This window comes from Triturus cristatus, chromosome 2_1, assembly GCF_964204655.1.
Source record: "Triturus cristatus chromosome 2_1, aTriCri1.1, whole genome shotgun sequence".
NCBI classification, from domain to species: Eukaryota; Metazoa; Chordata; class Amphibia; order Caudata; family Salamandridae; genus Triturus; species Triturus cristatus.
In genome coordinates, this window is record NC_140581.1 from 1,023,101,886 (window position 1) to 1,023,128,428 (window position 26,543).

General features: G+C 43.1%; 1 protein-coding gene across 8 annotated transcripts in view; it reads left to right on the plus strand.

Moving 5' to 3' along the window:
- CD274 (CD274 molecule) overlaps positions 1-26,543 on the plus strand; it is a 326,061-nt gene that overhangs the window by 68,089 nt on the left and 231,429 nt on the right. Inside the window, exon 2 of one of the 8 annotated variants that reach the window (XM_085635093.1) lies at positions 17,257-17,359. The exons of 6 other annotated variants lie outside the window; for them this stretch is intronic. The gene's annotated coding sequence lies outside the window, so the exon portion shown is untranslated. The remainder of the gene's footprint in view (positions 1-17,256; positions 17,360-26,543) is intronic. One more of the 8 variants, XM_085635114.1, reaches the window with a different exon arrangement.

Genomic DNA, 26,543 nt, shown 5'->3' on the forward strand with positions numbered 1-26,543 from the left:
ATTAGCGTGGTTCCGGACATATTCAAGGACCACACAACAGTGGATCAGAGGAAAACTATAGGCTCTATGGTCTCCACAGCTGAGTTAGAAGGCTGGATTTCTAAGAAAGAAGCGAACTTCCTTATAGCAAAGGAACCAGTGATCCCCTTCTTTTACTGCCTACTCCAGTACCTGGATGACCTATCGTGTCAGGGATTGGGTCCATTCTGGAACCTCTGTCGCAGTTTGTTGACCTCTTCATCCAGCCCCTGGTCAGAACTACCCCTTCCTACATCCAAGACACTACTGACGTCCTCTGCCTCCTGGAGGGTATCCAACACCCACAGGAAATAGATCTTTTGCTGACATTGGATGTTGAGGCGTTATATACCAACATACCCCAACAAGCCACTCTCCAGGTCATCGAGGATGCCCTAAGTAACAGTGAGCGTTTTTCCACTACTCCAGTACCATTTATAACGGAATGCGCTAGTCTGGCCCTCACTCAAAACTTCTTTGAGTACAACACACAATTGTACCACCAAACCCAAGGTACTTCCATGGGCAGTACATTCGCACCGAGTCTAGCATGTATGTACATGTCAGCTTTTGAAACTAGGGAAATTCACAACTCCACCAATCCCTACTCGGCGAATGTACTGCTCTGGGAAAGATTTATTGACGATATTCTGCTTCTTTGGAGAGGAGACTATGCGAAATGTACAGAATTTTGTACTTGGATCAACACCCTTAACCCCTATCTGAGATTTACACATACTATCTCTGACACAGAAGTTCCCTTCCTGGATCTACTTGTCCGTCTTGAAGGAGACAAGATCACTACGAGTCTGTACCGCAAACCTACAGATAGGAACAGCCTCCTCTTATTCAGTAGTCATCATCCCAAGTCATTGAGAGAAAATTTGCCCTTCGGGCAATTCTTGCGCATTAGAAGGAACTGCAGCTCTTTGGCAGACTACCAGAGAGAGTCCGCGACCCTCATGAATGATCTGATCAAGCGAGACTATCCCAAACAAGTAGTATCACGGGCACGAAAACGAGCAAAAAACAATAACAGAGAGAGCCTGTTAGAAATTAACATCAAGGAACCTGAACAATCCATTACGTGTGTGACTACGTTTACCCCTGATTCCAACAGGAACATCATAAAAAAACATTGGGTTATTCTCAATACCGGTGACTTGGACTTAGAACCTCCCAGGTTCGCATTTAAACGTACTAGTAATCTGAAGGATTTACTAATACATACCAGACCTAAGAAACAAACTACCAGGTCACAAAGAATGCTGTGGGATCTGCCTCCAGTAAAGGGCCACTATCCCTGTGGGGTTTGTTCTATGTGTCCCCAAACAAGGACCAGTAAAGAATTGGTATTTCCTAATGGCCTGACCTGGACCATCTGCAAGCACACCAATTGCAACTCATCTAACTGCATCTATATGATGACATGTCTGTGTGGTCTACCATACATAGGCATGACCACGCGCGCAGTCAAGACCCGCATGCTGGAACACAAAAGCAATTTCAGATGCGCAAAAACAAACACCAAGATGACGACCCATTATCACCTGGAACGACATGCTCCCACCTTGTTCCAATGGGTTGTTTTAGAATCCCACCCCTACATGTCAAAAAAGCCCTCTTTAGACTCGAACAGCGTTGGGTCCTACGATTGGCTGCAGACACAATTGGTCTCAACGAGGATGACCTGTGGAGCATGCTTACTTAAATTAACTTTCTGCTCTTATTAATTCCAGCTGAATGAAGTATGCTTGCCCCCCTTTATCCCCAAGTCAATAGACTGAATCTAACCCTGTGCTCCCTGCAACTTTCTTCATCTCTCTTTAGTAATTTTTAATTCTCATATCACTCCAGTGGTCAACTGTTGATCCATTTTCTGTATCTATAGTGCGAGCAGAGTGTCTTTAACTCCCCCTTTGTCTTTGTTATTACTTGCACCACGGGGAATGCTTTTCCCTCGCGTTGGGCAGCATGACAACCACGAGCGCGTCCCCTCCATTCTACACTCAGCATGGTTAGCGGCCTAGCTGTTTTTGCCGTAGCACGCCTCTCTTAACCGGATGTCCCGCCCCCCCTTTAACCCTCGCGTCACGCCGACGTGTTCTTTTAACCAGGAACCAGTCGGGCGTGCGAGTACCAGACTCCAGCGGCTGGTGAGGTCTTAGGTTTACGGTATTTTCCTCAATATGGAATCGTGAGTATCTATATAACATCGCCCTTACCACAAGGCTTGCCTGCAAGAATGATCCGTAAGCTTTAGAGTTCTGGACACTAGGGGATGTCCGTATGCGTGAGCCGTATGCTTCAGGTCTTCTGATCCTTTTCTGTCTCCATGACCATTGACCAGATACTACCACTAGTATGTTTTCCTCTGATCCACTGTTGTGTGGTCCTTGAGTATGTCCGGAACCACGCTAATAAGCGCTACTTGCTGTATTGACAGCGTCCCATGTTTTTCCCACGCTACTCCCCCCTCGCTAATCTGATGCGGTTTGGAGTTCCCAACGTGTCACTTTCAGCGCTCCAGCCCCTTTCGTGACGGTCGCAGATGGGGACTTGAGCGATTTAAAACAGACTCTCATGTACCAATGGTTTTACGGGTAACCAACACAGTAACGTGCATTTAACCTCTGGGTGCCATTACATTATTTATCACTCGAGTTGCTCGTGACATTGCTTGGCCATAGTTACAGACTGTGTCTTCTGTTAACTAACTAATACTCCAATACACTATGAGGTTCAATGCAACATAGGTTTACAATACCTTGTTATGTTTGTCTTTTTACCTCCTTTTTTACCTTTCTGTTGTTTATCTGCTTTCCATATCCTAGGACACTAAAATTTAGTGCTCTCCCACCCTGGCCTCGAATTCGTCACAGCCTATGAGGGTGAGTTTTGTAATATTACTCTTGGTAAATTGACGCAGCCTATCCTGGGCTGGTCAATGCATTGGTTTTTTATATATTTTACTGCTGATAGCTCGAAGCAAGTCCTTCACACGTTTGCTCACAATCGATGCATGTCACAGTTTCATTGACATCACCTATTGTCTACAGTTAACCTGATATCTCGGATTGTTTTTTATTGTAATGTTTATACTTGTAATTTTCCTTTTTTTCTTTCGCAGGTTGTGTTATCTTACTCGTGGTACCACACATTTTTAGGGTGCTGTACGTGTGGTCACCAGTGATACCTCTTAGAGGTTGTGACCACCACCAAAAAAGTGTAGGTAGCCATATAATTTTTTGGTCATTTAAGACATTACAAGGCAAGAAACATGTTGACCCTCTGATCTTTTTAGCACATTTACTCACACACCTAAAGGTGAGATATGTGCGTATTATTCTGTTTTTAATCAGGATGGTGACCATGCTTTATTAAAATTGTTTGAAGTGGATCACCTACCCCTGTTTTAGTTCACTTACTTCTCACTTCACATGCACCTACACCAACTATTATAAGTAACTCCCCCCACACACCTCACTTATCGGCGTTGGAAATAAAGATCTCCGACAGGAAGGCCCCATTTGGGTGCCTGATCGGGCATTGCACCGCCGGCCCGATAAGGAGCAAGACCCGGTGATGAAGCAAGACACCCGCTTGTTGGGTGTGTGAGGGTCTTCTTTTCCAGAAGGAGTGACCTTCACTCCTGTGTATCTCATTATTCTCACAGTGTCACCCTGGTATCTTCTAGTGATTCTAACACACCTTGCGTCAATTCTAGGAACTGCATACCTGTTTGTTTTCACGAAAGCTTAAAGCTCAAGGTTTATATATTGATAGTGATCATTTAGATTTAAGGCATATTCCTCCTTCTATGGGTGCTGCAGAATTTGAGGACAGCCGGGCAGGAGAGCGACAGTACCAGACCAGGGTGGCAACTTATGAGGATCCCACTGCGGTAGAGGAGACTGCAATAAAAATGCCAGTTTCAATGAGGATAGTGGAGGTGGGGTGGAGATTGGAGATATTTCTCCTCATTATGCCTCTGTCTGACAATTTTATAAGACAAAGAAAGGCAGTAGAGCTATAGGACCGAGGCACTAGTATTTATCCGTATAAGTAGACCCAGACATTCAACTGTTTGTGATTCTACCACCAACAAATCACTACACAAAACTACTTAGCACATACAGGACAGGAGTGTCTATTATCTACACATGTGTTATCATTGATACTATCATTAATCTTTTTTAGAAACTTCACATTTCCATCATTGATGATGCCCAGACATCATAATTAATATAGACCAAATATATAAATTATTCCACCCATAATTACGGGAGTGTACATTAGTAATACACAGGAGTCATGGAATCTTGATGAAAAAAATCTTGATTTATTTCTATTCTTTTTGTAGATGTAAACATGAATTCAGCCAAGCCAACGCATCTCGTCCTAAACGGACTTCATCAGGATTATCTGGGATCAACTGAATTATAACGCAAAGCCTAACTAGAGATGGTACACCTGGTTTTGAGCATTTACTTACAACCCTGATGAAGTCCGTTAGGACAAAACGTGTTGGCTGGCTGAATTCTTGTTTACATCTACAAAAAGAATAGAAATAATTTTTTTCATCAAGATTGAAATGTGAAGGTTTTAAAAAAGAGTAATGATAATATCAATGATGACACGTGTAGACAATAGTTACACAAATAATTTTACTCCAACTAACCATTCAATGGTCATTATTGTCACACGTAGATGGAATGATATGAAGAACAAGGGAACTTATAACTTCACCACTAGGTGAGCAAGGAAGCAATTCCTTTTAGTTTAGGTACCCTCACACACCCTAGTGGTGTCATGCTTCATCATCGGGTCACCCCGACGCCTAAAAGTCGGGGTGGGCTCGACCACAGTGTTGGGAGCTCTTTGAAGAAATTACAGACCAGGGAGGCTATAAGATAAAAAACCTCAGGCAGATCCCCAGTTTCCCTTTATTTTTGGGTCTGTCTGGGTTGATTAAAATTAATAAGAGTAGGGGTATATATAGGAGTGTTATGGTCCTATGACCCTAGTGCCAACATGTTTCAGTCCAATATGGCCATTAAGGTCCAGGACTTTCTTCAGGGCAAAAGAGGCCACCCTGGGATTCAGAAGGGGGAATTCCCTATTCTGTTTTATTAAGGACAAGGGTAGAGTAGCTACTCCTTGTATGAGTGACTGATCTATTAATCTGTCTTGCGTTGTAAATCCATCTGAAAAAGAAAACACAAAGAAACACATATCCAACTTATACAGATCGGTTTTCATAAAGGTGTTTCCAAAATGAGGTGTCTCAAATTTGTGCTTGGAATGCAAAGCCACACCTATACGTGCCAGGTGGTCAAAAAGGCATAATAGTGTGCAGCTATATCCACATATGTGCCACTCAAAAATTGTATCTGTACACAATTAATAAGCGTGTCAGATATATTGTGCGGTGGCGAATTTGCTCGCATTCTACCTGAAACCAGTCGCCAATTAGTGGATACTATCAATGAAAAGAAACTCTCGTAGAATCATCCCACACACATCATTCTCACCGTATCTGTGATTCAACACAGAAATTAAAAGCATGCGTGACAATTAAAACCTATGGGTAACTGTGAAAGTATCACTCACACCTGCATACTTTCTTACCCGGACTTCGGATGATAGTCGTTTCTCAGGGGATGGAAGGGCTAATGGAGTAGCTCTGTAGTCACACCCTAACATGGACCCCAGAGAATGAATATGAAGAGAAGGAAATTGAAAATTACCGTATTAGGGCATCAGAGACAGAATGTATTTAAAGCTGATTCCTTCTCCAATTGGGGACCGTATTCTGAGCTAATAGTCCTAAAATCTCAAACTTACTTCGTCAAAAGTCCTGCTCCGCTTCCCAACCTACTTGGACCCGATCCCCGGCGTTTCGCGCCATGTTACGGGGCTCGGTAAGTTTATATAATTCCGTATTGGTTAAGCGAAGAGCTGGATTGGTCAATGCGGGCATGTGATCAATGACGTTACCAGATAGAACGGGATAGGTCAATTACACTCTGTGACCCGTGACGTCAGTAAATAGACGCGCGAGTGCATAAGTACGGAAAACGTAAAGTAACGTAACCAACAAGTATGAAACATGTATTATATTTGATCTGTTTATTCACATTAACACCCGTTTTTTTAAAAACAGATACATAGAATGTAGTGTCCATATCTGGAGCTCATACCCTTACGTTACGTGTAGTTACTGAAGGACACGTGATCACAAGCGTGTGTACATAGTCCAATCAGGATCGTGGGAGATTGTAGTCACCAGTCCAATAGACTGCTGGGAGTTGTAGTATATAAACGTAATGATAGCGATATAACTACTGACTGATAGAGTACATAGTCACCGCTAGTCGTTCTTCCTGATTCCATCTTTTATTGAAAGAGTTTTTATGGGTATTGAGAGTATTATTTACACTAGGAGACAAAGATGTCACAAGGGGGAATACGGTAGGCGTGATATTTTCCTATGGATATCTCAAGTATAGAAGATAGTGAACCCTTGAAGGAGTGTGGTATATGTATGTCATGAATCTTAGGGTTTGTAAATGATGATAGTAAGTGAAACACAGTCTCCAAAGAGGGATAATAACGTGCGGAGAACTCCCACACGTTTATAGATCACTACTCAAGGTACATACAGTGGTCATGAAGAGGGATATACTACATCTACCTGTTCAGTTGGTTCCAGGGTATGTAATCATTGAGACCCTTCTCATAGGTCTTCAAGCGATAAACCCATCGTTGTTCACGCTCTAAGAGTTTTTGCTGTAAGTTCCCCGTGCTTGTGACCTTTTCTAGTACTGTCCACTTCAACTCTGTATCCTTATGGTTTTTTTCATCATAATGGGCTGTTAGCCTAGTAGCTGTGACTGCTCTACGTATGGTGCTTCTATGTTCGCTGATGCGAACTTTGATCTTACGACTAGTCATACCTATATATATCAGTTCACACGGGCATTTTATCATATAAATCACGGACTCAGAGTTACAGTTTGTATGTGACCTCTGTTCCCATGGAGAGTTTAAGCCCAGATCCAATGTTTTGGTGTGTTCTGTAAATGGGCAGGCTACACATGGGTAGTGTCCTACAACAGGCGGTAAACCCCATAATGTCTGCTGATTAGTTGGTTTAGGTGTAAAGGTGTTGGTATGTACTAGGGCATTCCTCAAATTAGAATTTTTTCTAAATGAGAACATAGGTTTCTCAAATGATAACCTATTAGATGTCAATATTGACCACTTCTTGTTTATTATTTTTTTCAGGTCATTAGACGAGGAGTTATATGTTGTTACACATATAAGTTGATCTGGTTGCTCTTTTGTATATGTTTCTAAAAGAGCTTCCCGTGGTGTATTACGTGCTCTTTTGTTTGCTCTTTCTATGATCTTGTTAGGGTACATTTTTTGTTGGAGTTTGTTACTTAGAATAGCTACCTCTTTTTTGTATGTCTGGATGTTGGAACAGTTTCTGCGTATCCTCAAGAATTGGCCTACTGGGAGATTCTCTCTTAAGGATCGCGGGTGGGCACTGTCGAATCTTAATAAACTGTTCCTGTCCGTAGGTTTAGTATACAGGGAGCTTTCAAGAGTACCATCTTTAGCTGTGAATGTAACATCCAAAAATGAAATGCTTTCTTTATTCACATTCATAGTGAAATGAAGGTGCGGGTTCAGCGAGTTAATCCATGTTTTAAAATTTTCAAGACTCACTAGATCACCTCTCCAGATCATCAGGACATCATCAATATACCTGTACCATTTACAGATATTTCTACTGAAAGGATTATGAGTCCATATGTGTCGATCTTCAAAATAACTGACGTACAGGCAGGCCAGACTTGGGGCGAATGTGCTCCCCATTGATGTACCATGTATTTGTAGATATAATTGATCTTCAAAGGTAAAAAAGTTTTCTGTCAGTGCCAGATGTATAAGGGTGATCACCCACTCAATAGGCGCTGCCCACAGCCACTCTTCTTGTCTGAGGATCTCTTGGATTACTCTAATACTTTCCGCCTGAGGTATGTTTGTGTATAGAGCTTCCACGTCCAAACATACCAAAAAATTATCTACTGGATTGTATTCTACTTGTGTCAGAAGATTGAAAAGGTGTTTGGTGTCTTGGACATACGATTTAATCTTCTTCACCAAGGTGGAGTAAAATTATTTGTGTAACTGTTTATACTGGGAGGTGTTACTCTGACCTATAATCCTCTCTACCCTTTGGGCATGAGAAAACACTTTTCTCAATAGCCTTTGTATACATAACGAGTAGACAATAGACACTCCTGTGCTGTATGTGCTAAGTACCTCTGTCTGACAGGCTTACCATTTCGGCGCAATTCCAGGTTCACAAGTCTTTGTAACTCTAGTCTGTGTCAAAATACATGGGTAGAAACATGGGAACACCCATGCTTCGCCTATTTAGTGCCCACTCGATGCAAATTAATGCAGGGCAGCTCTCTATGCTGCGTTGTGTTACTGTGTTACTTTGTTTTTACTAAACCACACAAAGCCATGTAAAGTGGCTTTAGGTGGCTTAGTAAATGCCAAAAAGGATTTTGCGCTGGTGCTGCACCACTACAGTGGCACCGACCTGACACAAAATCATAGCAAATCTGGGCCTCAATTTTCATATTATGTTTAATAAGGGAGTTTATTAAGAAGTCAAAAGTAGGCCCAGTTGTGTTTTCAGTCTGCACATTTTAGATACATGTTATTTGTAAGTGCTTGACACTAACTCATCTCCCTCTACCTGCCTGTGCACTGTAGAGCTCAGATGTGTCCGTCATTGTTTTATTAATAGTACATTGGTCTTGCTTGCTCTGTAAAATTCTTAAATGTATTATTTTCTGTTGATAATGTTACTGCAAAGGACGGATTTACAACTGAAGGCCACATACTTAGTTCAAACGTAGGTGTAGCCTATTTTTTTTAATGTGATATTGCTTTCTCTGTAAGACACAATACAGCTTTATTCTTAAAGGGTCCGACTCACAAACTGCAATTTTGAGTAAGTTTATACTTTTGAGTACGTTTACTATTTTTCAGCATTCACAAACTGTAGTTTTTTGTTGTAACTATCTTTTTGTAGTAAGTCCAGAACTACACCTGGCACTGCAACATCCTCCCTTAGAAAATAATAGAGGTAGGAACTTAAAATAAAACCCCATAAGAAAGAATGTTAAATTACATTAAACTATTTTAAATAGGTAAAAATATAAATCCATGTAAATTAACATTAAAAAATATATACAAATAATATATATTATTTAATTATAGAATATTTAATAACCTATTTTGAATTTTAAAATAGCTCACTACAAAATCAGATTAATGCAGCTTCGTTTTGGTCACTTTCCATCTCTTGACTTCCTGCACAAATGGGTGGAAGGTTCTGTCATGCAAACTTACGATTATGTACTCATTATCTAAAAACTCTGGCCCATCTTTTATGTACTTGCCATTGATTAATCTTGGAGTCCAGATTATTGTTGGGTAACATTTTTGTCCAGCGAAGTTTATTAAATATATGGAAATTGCAGACAGGCTGCTGGCGAGTGTAGTTTAGGATTAAACATCATTGTATAAAGATTGGCTGCTGTAATCCAAATATGATGGGCTTTTCCATGCTGTGCTGACTGCAGCTGGCGGTATTTCAATTTTCCAAATCCAAATCCAAATTTATTGGCAGTTGGAATTTAGCAATTCATCCACAAGTACAAAGATGAAAAATAAATTACATATTGTACTATTCAAATTTTAAAAGGACAGCCTAATAACATTCATCAACAATATAACATCAATTAAAACTATAATCATAACATTTTAAAATAATCGAGCATTGATGGCCTTTTAGAAAGTCCAATCCATTACCAGCAATATTGAATTAGTGGATACTGCCTTCAATGCAGTGCTGAGATCTATACGGCGGCTATGATCTTTTGTCACATTGATCATGCAGACATGATAAATGTAGCCACAGCAAATACTACAATTGCCCTAGTGTCACTTTTACATATTCTTAGGGAGTTAATAAGGTCACACAGCCCCAGTGTTCGACACTGTGGTGCAATCCACCTAGATCTCGATCTGGAGAAAGCCCACTGAAAAATATCAAATGCTCCTCCAAATTATCTGTAAAATGTCAGGCCAAGCAGAGTTTCTATTTGTTTGTCGATTAAGTCTAAGATGAAACATAGGTAGCCAATGGCAGGATGTCATAGTGAAACTGCAAGAAAACAAAGGGTGCCCAAGTGGGATGAATAAAATCCAGGGCATCTTCTAGTATACATATATTTTGTGCATTAAAAAGGCTTTAGACCTGCTACCTAGAGAGTCGGAGGATTCATTGGATGTAATAAAATTTGACCAATATGCTCATTTGACAATACCCTTGGTATTGAAATTGGTGGTTAGGGGGTCGCTCCAGAGACTTCCCAACCCCAAGCTGTTGAGTGTAAGTTTAATTAACGCCAACCAGGAGATTTTGTTCGAGCCATTCAGGACTCAAATCTGACTTAGGGCTTCTCTATACGGCTTTAGCACCTCTATTGACCAGACACAAAACCAATACATTAACGGTTGCAATGTTGCCACCTCTGTGATAGACTTGAGGGCAAGATTCAGTCATAGTGGCAAGAAAGGGGTCCCACACCCCAGATTGACAACAGCCCTTATAAAATTGTTTTCCCCCCACCCGAGTGGAGAGGAATTGCAGGGGCCCCTCAACTTGGCGCCATACAATGCTGCAGTATTAATCTGGAGTTAAGCACACAGGGGTAACCCTATAACCCAAGGAACCTGGGCCTCATCAATATATATGAACAAGGGTTCCGTAGGGAGAACAATTATTTACAATTGGGATAGATCAATTAAACATAACACACAGCATGCGATGATCTAGCAAACAATTAATCCTAAACAATGAATAATAATTCAAAAACGTAATAATTTATTTTTTGTATTTCATGTGAATTTCAAATCATTCATCAACTCCTTTGGGTATGTACAAGAAATGAAAAAGGCTGTATATACAATAATATTTGCAAGAAAGCGACGCAGTGACAAAGTGAATAAGGTGACTCGGTGTGATAGTGAAAATGTGAATATTTACAATATATGTACGTGATTGTCAATAAAATACAAAGAAAGTTTTGCAAAGATTTTTTACAAAAAAAGTCCTCAGCTGAATTACGGATAGATAGTAACCCTTGTAAGGCACAGGTCCTAATTTTTCTGTATATACAAGGAATTCCAATTAGTACGGGACTGTGGAACCGTCAACGTTTCGACCCTATATCAACCAGTTGTTCTATACAGTCATATCGGGTCTTCTTCAGGACACGGGAGGTGTATAACAGCCTAATTGTAGGTGATAGGGCAAATGTCCAACAGTATGACGTGGTTGCCGCTCAATTTCAGTCAGAAGAGACTACCAGTGTTGTAGAAGATCTAGATTCGTCTTCGTCTAGTTATTTAATCATTTTCTTCTCTTTCCATTCAGATTAACGAGCCAGGTGTGAATCACTGACTTCCAGGTAGATACTCTGTACTGCGGGAGGCACGGTTATCAGGATGCAATTTCGACTGATGTTTTAGTATATTTTCTCGATCTCGGGGAGTCCGTCCGAAGCACGCCACAGTTAATCTGGTCATTGGAGATCTGAATCACAGGGGAGAATGGGTGAAATGAAGCTCTTTTGGCAAACCTCACAAGGACGGATGCTCTATGGATGATTATAGAATAACTCTTTTGGATTTGGGGTTCCCAGGACTCGTTATTCGACAGTCTAATTCCCAGGTAGTCGAATTTCATTACACTCCCTAGTGTTGTGCTGTCTACGCAAATGGTACCTCCCAGTCTCTTCTTTTTAAAATAGACCATGAACTTGATCTTGTGAGTGTTTATCTCTAGCATGTAAGTCTCATACAAGAGCAAACAAATATCCATAAGTGTCTAGAGCCCTGGAAATGTTTTGGAGAGTGGCAAGATGTTGTCAGCAAAAAACAGAGCCCACACCTTTTTGCTTGCCAGAGAAGGTGGGTCATTACCACAATTTAACAGATAATCAATACATTTGTTTATAAACAAAAATGAAAAGGGTGGAGGCCACGATACAGCCTTTGCAAACTCCTTTGGTTACATCAATCTTATCTGTTTGTTCACCATTGTGGCCCCACTGGATCCTAGTGAAATTTCCCTCATGCAAATGCATAATTATGTTCAACAGAGTACCCGGGAGATTCATCTCTGCTGAAACCTCCCACAGCTTCACTGTTGGGACATGATCAAATGCCACACCCACATCAATGAAGGCAACATAGATAGTGCCATTTCCTATATCCGCTGTCTTCCATTTATTCCTAAATAGCCTAAAGACCTCCTGATCAATGGTTCCTGTCTGTGGCCAAAATCCTTCTTTGAGATGGAAAATTACATTATTGTCCTCTATCCACGATTTAAGTTGTCCCAGAACTTGCCTGCAGACATATTTCTGCAAGTTACCTAATACGCTGATAGGACGATAGTTGCTCAGGAGATTGCACCACTCTTTTTTGTGAATTGGCACAAATTCAGGCCTTTCCATGTAGCTGGCATGGGTGTGTCTGTGGCATTAAAGACAGTGTTAATACATGGCACCCAAATTGAAAGATTGGAATGACTAGCCCGATCTTTGGCTCATTGGCTCACTGTCTGCCAAAATGTTTTAGAGTCCTTCTTAGACAAAAACTTTAGAATAGCTCCCTAGATTGATTGTTCCCAAGCTGCCTTGGCCAGTTTTGTCTTAATCCTCACCACATTCCAACTGAGCAATGATACTGGTGTTTGATATTTAACATAAGGTTCCTGTAATGGGGTTGTAGCAGGAGAAGAGATAAAACTGGAAGATGAGGTTGAGTTGAGGGAAGCCCAATCAGTTTGTGAATGGTTTTGGGCAAATGTGGAATAAGTCTTTGGGCTTGTCTTAGTGCCAACAAGGGCAACCCTGACAGAATGTGCTCTAAGATTCTCACCATCTGGTTTACAAACATTACAGATAGGGGTCCTCACCTCTCCTTCTTTAGATTCCAGTCTTTCGGCAAGTATTCGAACTCCTGAGGCGGAAGCCGGGAGCAACGAGTGTTTTAAAATTTGTATTTCTGTGTTTTTACTTCCTACCTGGCCTTTGCACTTTGCCACTTTCTTGCCTGCACTATCTCCCGCGCAGCCGATTTAGACGCTGCTGCGGGCTGCTCCAAAGACCGATGCCATTCCGGGGAAGCCCCCCTGCTCAGGCCACGCCCCCTCTACACTAGGCCACGCCCCTCCACCCTTTAAAGTGCGTTCTAACCTACGCGCTGCTTGACAGATTCGAACTCCTGAGGCGAAAGCCGGGAGCAACGAGTGTTTTAAAATTTGTATTTCTGTGTTTTTTCTTCCTACCTGGCCTTTTCACTTTGCCACTTTCTTGCCTGCACTATCTCCCGCGCAGCCGATTTAGATGCTGCTGCGGGCTGCTCCAAAGTCCGACGCCATTCCGGGGAAGCCCCCCTGCTCAGGCCACGCCCCCTCTACGCTAAGCCACACCCCCTCCCTTTTTTTTCCTCCCTTTAAATCATGTGTCTTTCCCGGCCGCGCAGCGGACGGGCGCAGCGGGCGCGCCGACAGCACGCCAAAGGCGCGCCTAAGGCAAGCCCCTCTGCACCCGTCCACGATCGTACGCGGTCTAGGGCCATACCTTATGTCCCTCGGGAGGGACATATACGGTGGAGCAGGCAGGAACTGCTGACCTTCCGTAGTACCTTTGCCGGCACATGTCTACATAACTTGCGAGTGGAGGATAATACAGGCTGCGAGCAATGCCACTTCTCCTTTGATCCCGGCAGGGATGTGGCCCCTAGAGACTATATCTTGGACTGTGGCCTGCTCAACGTACGTTCTCTGCGGAAACACAAATTAGATCTATATGACCTACTCACTGAGAAACAGTGGGATCTTGTGTTTTCTTACTGAGACATGGCTAGATGAAGGCTCTACCCCTGATGCCTTAGAGGCACTACCGGAGGGCTACATAATGCTTAGGCAGGATAGACCCACCGGTAGAGGAGGGGGCATTGCTATTATAGCCCAGAGAAGTCAATTAGACCACTCTCCCATCCTGGACAGCGAGGCAGGGAGCTTTACTGTTAAAGTAAAAGAAGGCTGCACGCTGAAGGGCATGTTAATCTATAGACCCCCAGGCCCTATAGCCAGGTTTGGGGAGAGTTTGGTTGAAGGCATAATGGTGGCTGCGCTACGCAAAGACAAATTCCTGGTACTGGGGGATCTTAACTTACATTTGAACAACCCTACAGACAACGTTAGCAGGGACTTTTGCCAGTCGCTGGGAGCCCTCCAACTGAATCAAATAGTAAGCGGTCCCACTCACCAGTTGGGACACTTACTTGACCCCATATTCGTCAATTGGGGGGAAGTAGAAGCCATGACCCCCATTCCCATCCCTTGGTCGGATCACCATCTGGTACCATTCTCCATACGAATTCCTGGGGTAAGATCTCCGGAGCCAGCAATACTGTACCATCCTAGGCGGAGATGGTCTACCTTTTCCCAGGCTAAATTCTGTGCGGCATTGACCAAAGGAGGAAGCCCTGGGGGGGATGATGCGGATACGGCTAATATCAATCTATGTAAGCGTATCAACAAGGCGCTTGATTGTACAGCCCCACTTTCGCGCGCCAAATCAGGTGGCCGCTTTCTAAAAACTGCCCCGTGGTTCAGTGATGAACTACGAGTCACGAAAACAGCATTGAAGCGTGTCGAAAGTCAGTGGCGGGGGGCTCCTTCTAAGGAAACTAGGGAGGCCTACCTAATTGAGAGGCAAACTTATCACGGGCTAATCAGGAAGTCCAAAGCAGCATATTACACTATTAGAATTAGTGAAGCTGGTAACTCGATGAAGGAGCTTTTCTTGCTCTACAAAACCCTCTCAAGTGGGAAACCAGCCATTGCTCCAGATGACTGCTCGGTGGAATCCTGTGACAGGATCTCGGACTTCTTCGCCGAAAAGATAGCCAAAATCTACTCGGCATTTCCTAGTCATCCCATTGCTGGGACTGAATTTGCGGAAAGCCCGAGGGAATGGGGGGACAGACATATACTGACCAACTTTGTCACCCCGCCCCCAGAGGACCTAATAAAAATCTGCAGATCCGTCAAGTCGGGTTCCCCGCGGGATCCCACCACGCCGAAACGGCTAGCGGATAGCTTACCGGTACTAGAACCATATATCAGACACCTACTGGATGTGTCTTTTAGCACTAAGACCGTGCCCAAAGACTGGAAACAGGCGGTGGTTCTACCTCTCAGGAAGAAACCTAACATTAGCTTTGAGAAGCTAGAGAACCTCCGGCCGATCTCCTTTCTGCCCTACCTGGCCAAAGTGGCGGAAAATACGGTAAACCTGCAACTGATGGATTTCGTGGAAGAGGTTGCCCTACTACACGATACCCAGTTTGGTTTCCGTCCCCGCCACTCAACGGAATCAGCGCTTCTGATGGCTGTGGAGACCCTACGCCAGGGGGTGGATGAGGGTCATACTATGGCCCTCATCCTATTGGACCTGAGTGCAGCATTCGACACTGTAGCTCATACTACCTTGCTACAGTGTCTGAATAGTGGAGGGATATCTGGAGCTGCACTCGCATGGATCCAGTCCTTCCTGACGGGGAGAAGCTTTCAGGTCCGCCAGGGCGAATGTTATTCCAGGGATATTGAATTGGGCCAGGGCGTACCCCAGGGATCGTCCCTGAGCCCCACCCTATTTTATCTATATGTCTCCCCAGTGGCCCCCATTGCTGAGGGCCATGGTCTGCACATAGTGTCCTACGCCGACGACACGCAGCTGGTTATCTCCCTCTCGCGAGCGCCCGGTCTTGCGGTGGACAGTTTCAGAGTCTGCATGCAAGACCTTGCAGCCTGGATGTCCACCAACTGCCTCAAATTAAATGGCAGCAAGACCGAGGTGCTCGTAGTGGGGGGGAACCCATCTATCTGGTCGTCGGCGTGGTGGCCTCCATGCTTAGGTGAGGTTCCAACACCCTGTCAAGAAGTTCGGAACCTTGGAGTCTGGCTTGATGCTGACCTGTCCTTTGGACCTCAGATAGGACGTGTGGTGGGTGTCTGCTTCAGCGTCCTGAAAAGTCTACGGAAGGTCTTAGATCTCCTTCCTATGTCAGCCCGTAGAACGCTGGTGCACGCCCTCGTGACATCACGCCTGGATTATGGCAACTTGCTGTACCTGGGAGCAACCAGCAAGGCAATAAATCGCCTTCAGGTGTTGCAGAATGCGGCAGCCCGCCTCATTCTAAAATTTCCCAAAAGATCGGCCTCCAAAACTGCCCTTCGGACTCTTCACTGGTTGCCAGTGAGGAGTAGGGTCGAGTTTAAGGCCCTCTCTACCTGCCACCGCATCCTTACTGGGAAGGCGCCAACACCGCTCCAGAACCTGATCACCAGGTACGTACCCACGCGCGCCCTTCGCTCCCCTACCTTTGGACCTCCGTCTGGAGTCATCTGAACCTAGCTTCAGGAGGAAGCTAAAAACATACCTATATACACGGTAACCTGTGCAGACTTTACGTTCTAGTCTGCGAGAGTTCTTCTGTTTTAGCGCGGGGACACGCCATCTGAGCGTAACCAAGCGCTTTATAAAACTCCCTTATTATTATTATTATTATTATTATTATATCACCTCCCATTTGCAATTTGCTTTGTGTGTAAATGCTGGCACAAGGTGCAGAGTCAGCCTGTCGATTGGCAGATGTAACATCATCTGCGACCTGACTATTAAAAATCAAGTGGTATAGAGGCTATTTTAACTTCAGTAATGCAGGAGTGATTAGTTGGATCCCATTGGTGGAACCGAACCCATGAGGAAATGGATTCAGGTGTAGACTCTCTTTTATCTAAGTTATCTAAGTACAGTCAGTCATTCTCAGTTAGACTGGCATCGGTTGGCAATAGGAACTTGGAACTGGATTGGCATAGCACCCTTGTTTTGTGGATTGTACAAAGACATATATCGGAGAAGGTGATAAAAATAGCCCAGGGGTAGTTACTTTATACCATACTCATCCATATTGGTTAGCCTGTGCTTTGACAACAAGCTCTGTGCAATTCTTGGGTGCCTGAAAATAATTATCAAGCAGTCACCTTCTGTTTTTCTGTAGATGGCCCACCCATCCAACCCTATGATCATCAAGATATCATGAACGTTTGAGAACTGTGAGTTCATTTTGGAGTGGAATCAGTGCAAGAACTTGTTTCTGAGCTGTAAGAATGATTCGGTTGCATATTGGGGCAGTGGGGGGGACATGAGTCATTACTACTACGTAAGGGCAAGCTGCCAAAGGCAAGTCAAAAACATTACTGTGTGAGGGCTTCAAACACACAGTTCGATTCCCTTGACTGACACCCCCTATGACCTGTCTTTTGTGTAGTGATGGTCCAGATTAGCTCTAGAGGTAGCACCATCAAGTACCTGGGTCCTCCCAGTATTAATTACCCCTTCGCCTTTATTGTGTACAATCGGGAGAGAGGGTAGGGGGCAGTCAGTACTCCTTCGGCCTTCATTTAGAACTGATACCACTGGCAATTCTCGTGAAGCAGAATTATACCCTATGAGTTAGTTTGTGCCATGATAAAGTACCTTGTGTGTCTTTGGGGGAGGGGTGCATTGATAATACACAGGTAGTTTGTGCGCCCAATTTCCGTTGGCCTCTAATCGCTCCTCGAGTGGAGACAGCAGCGATTGGACGGATTCAATGAGTTTTCCCAACTTTCTTTCACAGAACAAGTCCTCCTGGTCAAATAGCCGAGGCTGCTGCTGAACAATTGTACTCCGCACAGCTGAGCAGGGTCCTGAGCTTGTTACTTTAGGTTTGAAAATAAGAAAACTCTTTATGTGTTAACTGAAGGAGCCACATTGAAGAGGGTACTTGTTTCCTGAGCCTGATTTGAAGTAGGAATGATATCAAAAGGATTTTCAGCTGTTTGATTTGTGGGTGGCGTTAAATGAGCCTGAAACTAGGATTGGGAGGGGGCTGAGCTTTCCAATGGTGAGGGGGGGGGGGTGTATAAGACCATGTAAAAGCTCAGATGTTAGGGAGAGACTTCATTCTGTCAATTTTATTTCTTTGTTGATTACTCCCACAGCCCATTGGATAAAACTGTTGAGTGAAGAGTATTGTGGTGGCTTGGGCAAAGATGATAATGCCTCATTTCCCCCATAATATAAAGGTTGAGGGTTTAATTAGACAACGGATAGGGTAATAGAACACTGCAACAGCGCAAGACCATCTGGTAAAAAACCTGACTGTTCCTACCAGAATGAAAAAGGGTTTTCCCTGATGTGGCAGTTTTGCACGCTAATTGTGAGGGGCAGGAGAAAATGTCACCCTCTGGGCACATAGTATGAAATACAATTCCTTACTTGGGGCGTAGGGACAAGGATGTCAGAAGGGGGCCCAGCCCAGCCCAGCCTCCTCTGGGCTCCAACAGACTTAGACAGGCTTTGCCCGGGCACTGCTTGTGCTGTGGTGGACAGGACGCATTTGATTAGGGTGAAAGTCTCACGCGCCCCTCCTCCTCAGGGTGCTATGTAGATTGGAGCTGGTAGTCCTTAATAGTCCACAGCAGCAATGGTGTCCCACGCAGCAGGGGACAGGAAGCATTTGTGTAGTGCAAACATGCTGCATTCTCCTCATCCTTAGGGCGCTATGCAGACTGAAGCTTGAAGTCCACGATAGACCACAACAGCAATGGCGTCCCATGCAGCAGGGGACAGGAAGTGTTTGTATAGCATGAAAATCTCACATGCACTCCTCAGGACACTATGCAGGCTGGAGCTGGAAGTCCCTACTAGTGCAAACCAGCAACAGCGCCCCACGTCGCAGGGGACAGGATACACTTTTAAAGAGCAAACGTCTCATGTGACCCTCCTCCTCAGGGGGCTATGCAGGCTGGATCTAGAAGTCCATAATAGTCTGTAGTGTCTTGTGAGTTAAAGATGACGGGACCCTCTTGGTTCCTGATGGACTCCGTAGAGCAGTGACATAAGTACATGGGTAATAGAATTTGTGATGTAGAATGTCCAATTAATGGTTATACGCTGAGGAACAAAGACATATAATACTAAGCTCCCCGTGTGGTGTGATCATTTGCATGTATCCGAGCAGGGGAGGACACTACAGCTGGTGATGAGATAGGAGATTACGTAAACCCCATGACCTGCAGAACTGAAAGTGCTCTACCGGAGAGTTTGCTGAGGTCCAGCTAACTGGTGGTGCATGCCACATGTGCCTTAGTCGAAGTGAAAATAGACGGTTTGCGTATGTGGAGTCAAAGCGCCACTCCAGTCAGTGCAAGGCCTGTGAAGAAAGTGAAGGCCGTACATAAAGTTTGTTTATCGTCAGCTAGAAATTTTCTGGTCAAGTCGAGACAAGAGATATTGTGCCACAACCTGATACAGAGCCGTCATTCATACAGGATGACAACCAGGTATAGAGAAGTGCTAAAGGCTATGATAGCTGAGTGCAAGGAAGTACTAAAAGCGGAAAAATTTCTGACACCAAGAAACGCTAACGGCAGTGACAACCAGGTATGAAAAGTACAAGAGCGACGACAGCCAGGTGCAAGAGAACACTGTGAGCAGAAGCAGATAAGCGCTGAGAAACATTAGAGGTTGTGAACCTGAGTAAAGAGAGCCATCCGAACTCAGCACCATGCGCAGCAACCCAAGCAGAAGCACTGGGGTTGTGCTTATGTGACTGGTAAATCACGTTGGGCCAACTAAAAGGCCATGAGCGACGGTTCAAATAGTGAAGTTTTTCAATGGCTGCTGAAAAGAGCGCAAAATTTGGTGAGGCCGCCATTTTGAAACCACCCCCTCCATTCGATACTGCCAAAAAGCAAAACATTCATGCGCTGGAAGAAGCAAATGACAAAAAGATTATTAAGAAGCGGAAGAATTTGGCGGGTGAAGGAGTGAAAGAAGTCATGAAGAAAATACCACCAAGTGATGACTGACGTACCACCAAATCAACGAGGCATTAAGAATCAAGTTCAATCAACAAAAAGAAGACAGAAATATTGGTCTGTGGCAATCATAAACCTGAATTATATCCGGATTTAAGGGGCTGTATCAATTATAAACCTAAAAGATATCTCGGGGTCTTTTTTACAGCTTCAGTTAAAGATCTCTATAGTCTTAATTTTGATCCCCTCCTTCAGAAAGTTGGCTCAATGCTTACTCGCTGGCATAAATTACCGTTATCAATTTTGGGCCGAGTTGCTTTGAACAAAATGTCAATTTTACCGTTGTTTGATTTTTTGTTTTCAACGATTCCCTGCTTTCTTCCGGGTATTTTTTTTTTTTTACTAAAATTGAATCTATATTTTCGCGCTTTTTGTGGGCACATAAAACGCCTCGTATTGCGCTGAATATTCTCTATGAGGAATTAGACAATGGAGGCCTCGCACTACCGAATATTAGAGATTATTATAATGCTTACTTTGCTCAGTTTCTGACTCGATTTAAATTTCCAATATCAAACTCTAACGTATTTATTAGGTTTTTTTTTTATTTGATTTTTTCGGAAAGTCAAATTTCTCCCCCTCTTCAAGTTCCTAAATCTCCCAAATTGGTTAGGTATAAAATAATTGCCTGGTTTTTTAGGAAGCGTACGGCTATGCTCAGAAGATATTCTCTTTCTCTGTTTAATTCTTCCTCTTTGTTGATTAATTTACTCTCATTTTATGGGCAGGTGGTTGGCTCTGATTTAATGGGTCATTGGACAAATGCTGGATTTAGCGAAGTGGGTGATTTTTTGCAACATACAAGGTGGATAACTCCGCCGGAGATGCGATTATTAATTTCAAGAAATTTTTTGTTAGCCGGGTCTTATACTTACATTTATCAATCCCTGCAGCAGCATGCTCCCACATCGTTTACTCAGATTTCTTCTTTAAACAATGATCTTTTTTTTAATAATACTTTGATAAGGAAACCCGGAGAGTGGAAGCGTTGCCTCGCTCAATCCAGACAAAGGGATCTGGGCGCTAAAGTTGTTAAAAAATGGTGGGAACAAGAAAATCATGTTTTGACATTGTCTACGTGGCGAACCATTAATAAGTTTAATTTTTCCACATTAAGGGGAGCTAACTGGCGCAGAATGTTATTTTTGGGAAAATGGCTTTTGTATCGTACCCCGGCGGCAATAGCCAAAATGTACAGCAATTATATTCCGAATTGTTTCCGATGTTTGAACTTCGCCCCTGCTAATTGGACTCATGTAATAGCTGATTGTTGTATGGTAAAAGCATTCTGGGATGACATTTTTGTTTTTTTAAGCTCTAATTGTCATATTCAGATATCTTCAAATGTAAAACTGATGCTTTATGGTTTCGATCCGCACCTCAATTTATCTGAATCATTCCCTAAATTAGTTTATATTTGCATGGCAGTTGCCAGATCGTTGTTACTTCAAAACTGGCGTACAAATCAGACTTCATCCATGCATGAATGGTTATTCAAAATGCGAAGAGTAAAGATAAGTGAGCGAAGCTATGCCTTGAGGATTGGGGGGGGGGGGAAGAAAATTTGAAAAAATTTGGGGGACATCTTTCGAATAATCTGTAAAAATCCTTTGTTTATGGAAAATTGTAAGTTAACTATTTTGTCCATATCCGCGGTTGAAAGCGGGGCATGCTCTATGAGAAAGTTATGGGTATCATTATTCTATAGTTTGTATTTCGTATTTTGAATATGTATGACACCATTCAATTTCAATAAAAAAAGTTTAAAAAAAAATTAAAAATAAAGAATCAAGTTCAATCCAATGCTGAATGTCGGCTTTGAAGGGTACATTTTCAGTCAAGAAAGGCAGAGAGCTGGTGAAACGATGGATGAGTTTGTTGAGAGACTTGATTTGCTCATCAAGTATTGCAAGTTCCAGGAGTTCAATAATGAAGAATCCATGCATCTTAGAGTAATAGACAGTTGTCTCTCCGATTCCTTCAGACGACGAATGCTGAAAGAGACATTCAGCTTGGAGCGAGTACTTATGGCTGCCAAAGCAGAAGAAAGAGCTGACAGAAAAGCGGCTAACATGGTGGCCAGAATGCCCAAAATGAATCAGTGCTGAGTGTGAAAAGTAGGTCAAAATGCAAGGTAGAAGGCCATGAAGAAATGTTTCTAAAGAAAAAGAAATGATGTTTTTGATGTGGATTTTCTTTTCCACATGAAGGTAAATTTCGTGTCATATGCAAAGGCTGCGGGAAAGAGAACCATTTTGGAATGGTTTGCAAAGTGAGGAAAAGATCAACTGCGCCATATCGAGAAAACAAAATGGATGCCAGAACGTTCCAGACGTGATGCTCTGCGTACACTAACTAGGCCAAGAGACCACACAGTTGAGGAAAGTTAAAACTGAAAGACGTCAATTGTCATAAAATTCCTTGTCTAAAAGTTCATCACCTTCATTGTCAAGTGGCAGTGATGAAGATGGGTGCACAATGTCAATGTTGACTGCTGAACGACATGCGCATGTAGGATTAGCTTTTTGCAAAGAAGAATGCTGGGTGAAGTTAGTTCAACAAGTGAATGTGATAAATGAATTTGAACACTGTCCCACAGTCATACTGAAAGTAAATGAATGCCCCATACCTTCTATCATAGACAGTGGCATGCCGATAAACATTATGCTAGCGTAAAAGTAAAATGAAATGTTTCCAGTACCCCATGTAACCCCGTTGAAAACCAAAGTGTATATATGGGCTGCTCTGAGGCGCTGCAAAGTCAAAGTTCATTCATAGTGACTGCGAAGCATAAAAAGATGAAAGTAAAAGCAAACAATTAATGTCTTGGCAGGCACTTCAGAGAGTGCATGTTTACTCAGTTGAGTACTGCTGCTGCCATGGGGTTGATTTCCATAAATTATCATGTCAATGCGTATCATGAGATAGTGAATCCGTTTCCATCCTTGTTTCATTCACTGGAAAGTCTTAAAACCAGAAAATGCAACTTCACATAATTGAGGACATTCGTCCTATAGCTCAACGACATAGTCGAATTGTATTTCATTTCCAGAGGCTGTTGAGAAAGAACTTGAGACACTCTTAAAGCACGGCATCATTGAGCGATCCCCTGGTTAGATTCCATGGGTATCACCCATAGTGGTAGTGCCAAAAAAGGATAGCTGAGAAGCTGTGCACATCTGCTTTAATATGCGCAAAGCAAACAAGGCGATTGAAAGAGAACAACATCCAGCTCCACACATTGAAGATTATGCAGCTGAATGGAGCTAACGTCTTTTCCCGCCTTGATTTGAACGAAGAGTATCATCAGCTTGAACTGGAAGAAAATAGCAGGTACGTTACTACTTTTTCAAATCATGTTGGTTTATGTAGATATAAAAGACCACATTTCGGAGTATCATCAGCTGAAGAACTTTTTCAGGATGTCATTCGTGGAATAATACAGCCAGTCACAAATCCTTTCAATTACAGTGAAGGCATACCCGGTTTTGTGGCCACACTAAAAGGAACATGATAGTGCTCTTACTCAAGTTTGTTGTGTACTTGTCGATGCAGGTTTCACTTTAAATGTGTCAAACTGAGTTTCATCAAACCAAACTCAAGTTCTTTGGTCATATCTTTTCTGATGGGGGAATGAATCCGGATCTAAATAATGAACAAGCCTTGTCGTTCCACTTCTCCCCCACAAGATGTAACTATGCTGTAATCCTTCCTTGGTATGGCCAGTTACTGTACAAGGTATATACTTGACTTTGCCACTGAAAGTGCCCCATTGAAAGACCTAAGGAAACAAAATGTCCCATTTCTATGTTCCAGTGAATGTGAGCAAAGCTTCAAGAAAATCAAGCATGCAATTGAGAACGCCACTGAAATGGCATACTTTGATCCGTAATTACAGACGGATGTTGTTGTTGATGCGAGCCTAGTGGGATTGGGTGCCATCCTTGCCCAGCACACTGGACATCCCAATACCCCAAGACACATTGTGGCTTATGCTAGCCGATGTCTGTCATCAACAGAACGTGCCTATTCACAACCTGAAAAAGAAAGCCTCGCTGTGGTGTGGGCTTGTGAGCATTTTCATGTGTTCCTGTATGGAAAACATTTCACGGTTGTCATTGACCACCAAGCATTATTCACCATTTTTGGCAATCCTAAAGCCAAGATGCCCCCTAGCATTGAGGGGTGGGGATTGCGATTGCAGGAGTACAATTATAAGATTGTGCATCATCCTGGAAAAGACCAAAACCCTGCTGACTACTTCTCATATGTGCCAATACAGTGTCATGACACTACTTCTAAAGCGGCTGATGCTTAAGTTAACTTCATTGTGAAATCCTGTACCCCAGCTGCCATATCGGTGGAACAAATCATTGCTGCCACGAGCATTTACAGAGATTTGCTGATACTCAAAGACATTATTACACATTACTCATTGCGAAAACATACTTGAGCTTTTCATGATGACCTTAAATATCAGAAATTCAAAAATGTGCAGGAAGAACTTTCAATTACCCCAGAAGGCATCCTCTTATGAGGGTCGAGATTTGTCATACCCGAGAGTCTGAGACATCAAGTTATTGAACTGACTCATGAGTGACATCATTAAATTGTTGCTACTAAACAAGCTCTATGGGACCTCGTCTTGATGAGAGAGTTAAAAAAGAGTTAAAGGCATATCAACTGCTTGTCTCCCAAAATAACCCAATGTCCGTTAAACATGTCTGATCTTCCAAAGCATGCATGGGAGAAGATAGCAATTGATTTCTTTGGACCCTTGACAATGGACATCATCTACTAGTAATTGTTGATGAATATTCCCGCTTTCCCCTAGTGGGAGATCTGTCTTCAACTACTCATGACAGTCTTTGAGAGATTAGCAAGTATTTTCGCAACATGGGATGTTCCTTTGATTTTGAAATCTGACAATGGCCCGCCTTTCAATAGTAGAGAATTCAAAGATTTTCACACTCATCTAAATAACAAGCATCAGAAAAGCACACCTCTCTGGCCACAGGCGAATGGTGTGTTGAGAGATTCATGAGCACCCTCAAGAAGACTGTTCAGTGTGCTGCGCTGGAAAACCTTGAACTCAAATCAGTTCTTCAGTCTACGCTTTGTGCATACAGGTCAACTCTCCATTCTACCATGGGGGAAAGCCCTGCCTCCTTCATGTCTGAGAGAGCCATAGGAACCAAACTGCTACAATGAACCAATTAAAGATCTATTGACATTGATAAACTTTACACTACTTACTCGTCTCACAAACGCAAAATAAAGACCTATGCGGATAGACGTCGCTGTGCTCAGAGCACTGTGCTCAAAAGAGGAGACCCAAGTTATCGTCAAGCAGAAACAGAAATGCAAGTCTGATGCTTCTTTTGATGTTGATCCACTGAGGGATGTGACTAGTAAAGGACACATGGTGACTGCTCACCGTCCTGATAAGTCCATTACGCGAGATTCTTTGCATTTTAAGCACCTGCCTTGACCTTTGCCAGCTCCAGATGTCAGAAGTGAGACATATCCTCCTGAGAATCCGGAGAGCCCAATGACTGTACCAGTGTCTTTGTCATTAGTGCCAGCCATGGACACTTCTCCTGTATCCCCACAACCTCACATGACCAGCTATGGACGATTGATTCGAGCACCGAAACGACTTATTAAACAGTTGTGATGTATATATGTATTATTTGGATTTTTTATTCAACAAAGGGGGAGATGTGGTGTTTTGTGAGTTAAAGATGATGGTACCATTTTGGTTCCTTGTGGATTACATAGAATAGTGACGTAAGTGCACAGATGTGGGTGATAGAACTTGTGATGTAGAATGTTCAGTTAATGGTTACAGCCTGAGGAATAAAGACGTGTAATACCAAGCTCTGTGTGTGGGATGAACATTTGCATGTATGCGTGCTGGAGAGGACGCTATATAGTCCACAACAGCAAGGGCATCCCACGCTTTGAAGTGTAGTTCAGATTGTTTACCATCTGACTTCCCAATTTCTAAGTAGTGCTGGGCCTCAGGAAGATTTTATAGGCGTCTCTAGGTGTGGTGGCAGTTACTGGTTGGGGGAGATAAATATATTAGTGAACTTGCTGGGATGTTTCTGGCAGAAACAGATCTCTGGTATATTATATGTGGAACAGTTCCCTACTCTTTGGGCAAGTGCCGGGGAGCACGAGCAGACATTATCTCCCCCTCCGAGTGGGGGGTCCATATGCTAGAGCACATATATAGGGCCTGAATTCTCATATGTCTTAAGGGCTAGTTGTTCACCTCAAAGTTGTGGTATCTTTCAGCTTTTGTGGTGATCGCTGTTGCTCCTCTGCTCCCTCTGTGCAGGTGCCTTTATGTGTTCCCAGCTAGGGGGTGAGATCCAACAGACCCCCTCTGCTGCAGGGCCTGTATTGATTACCC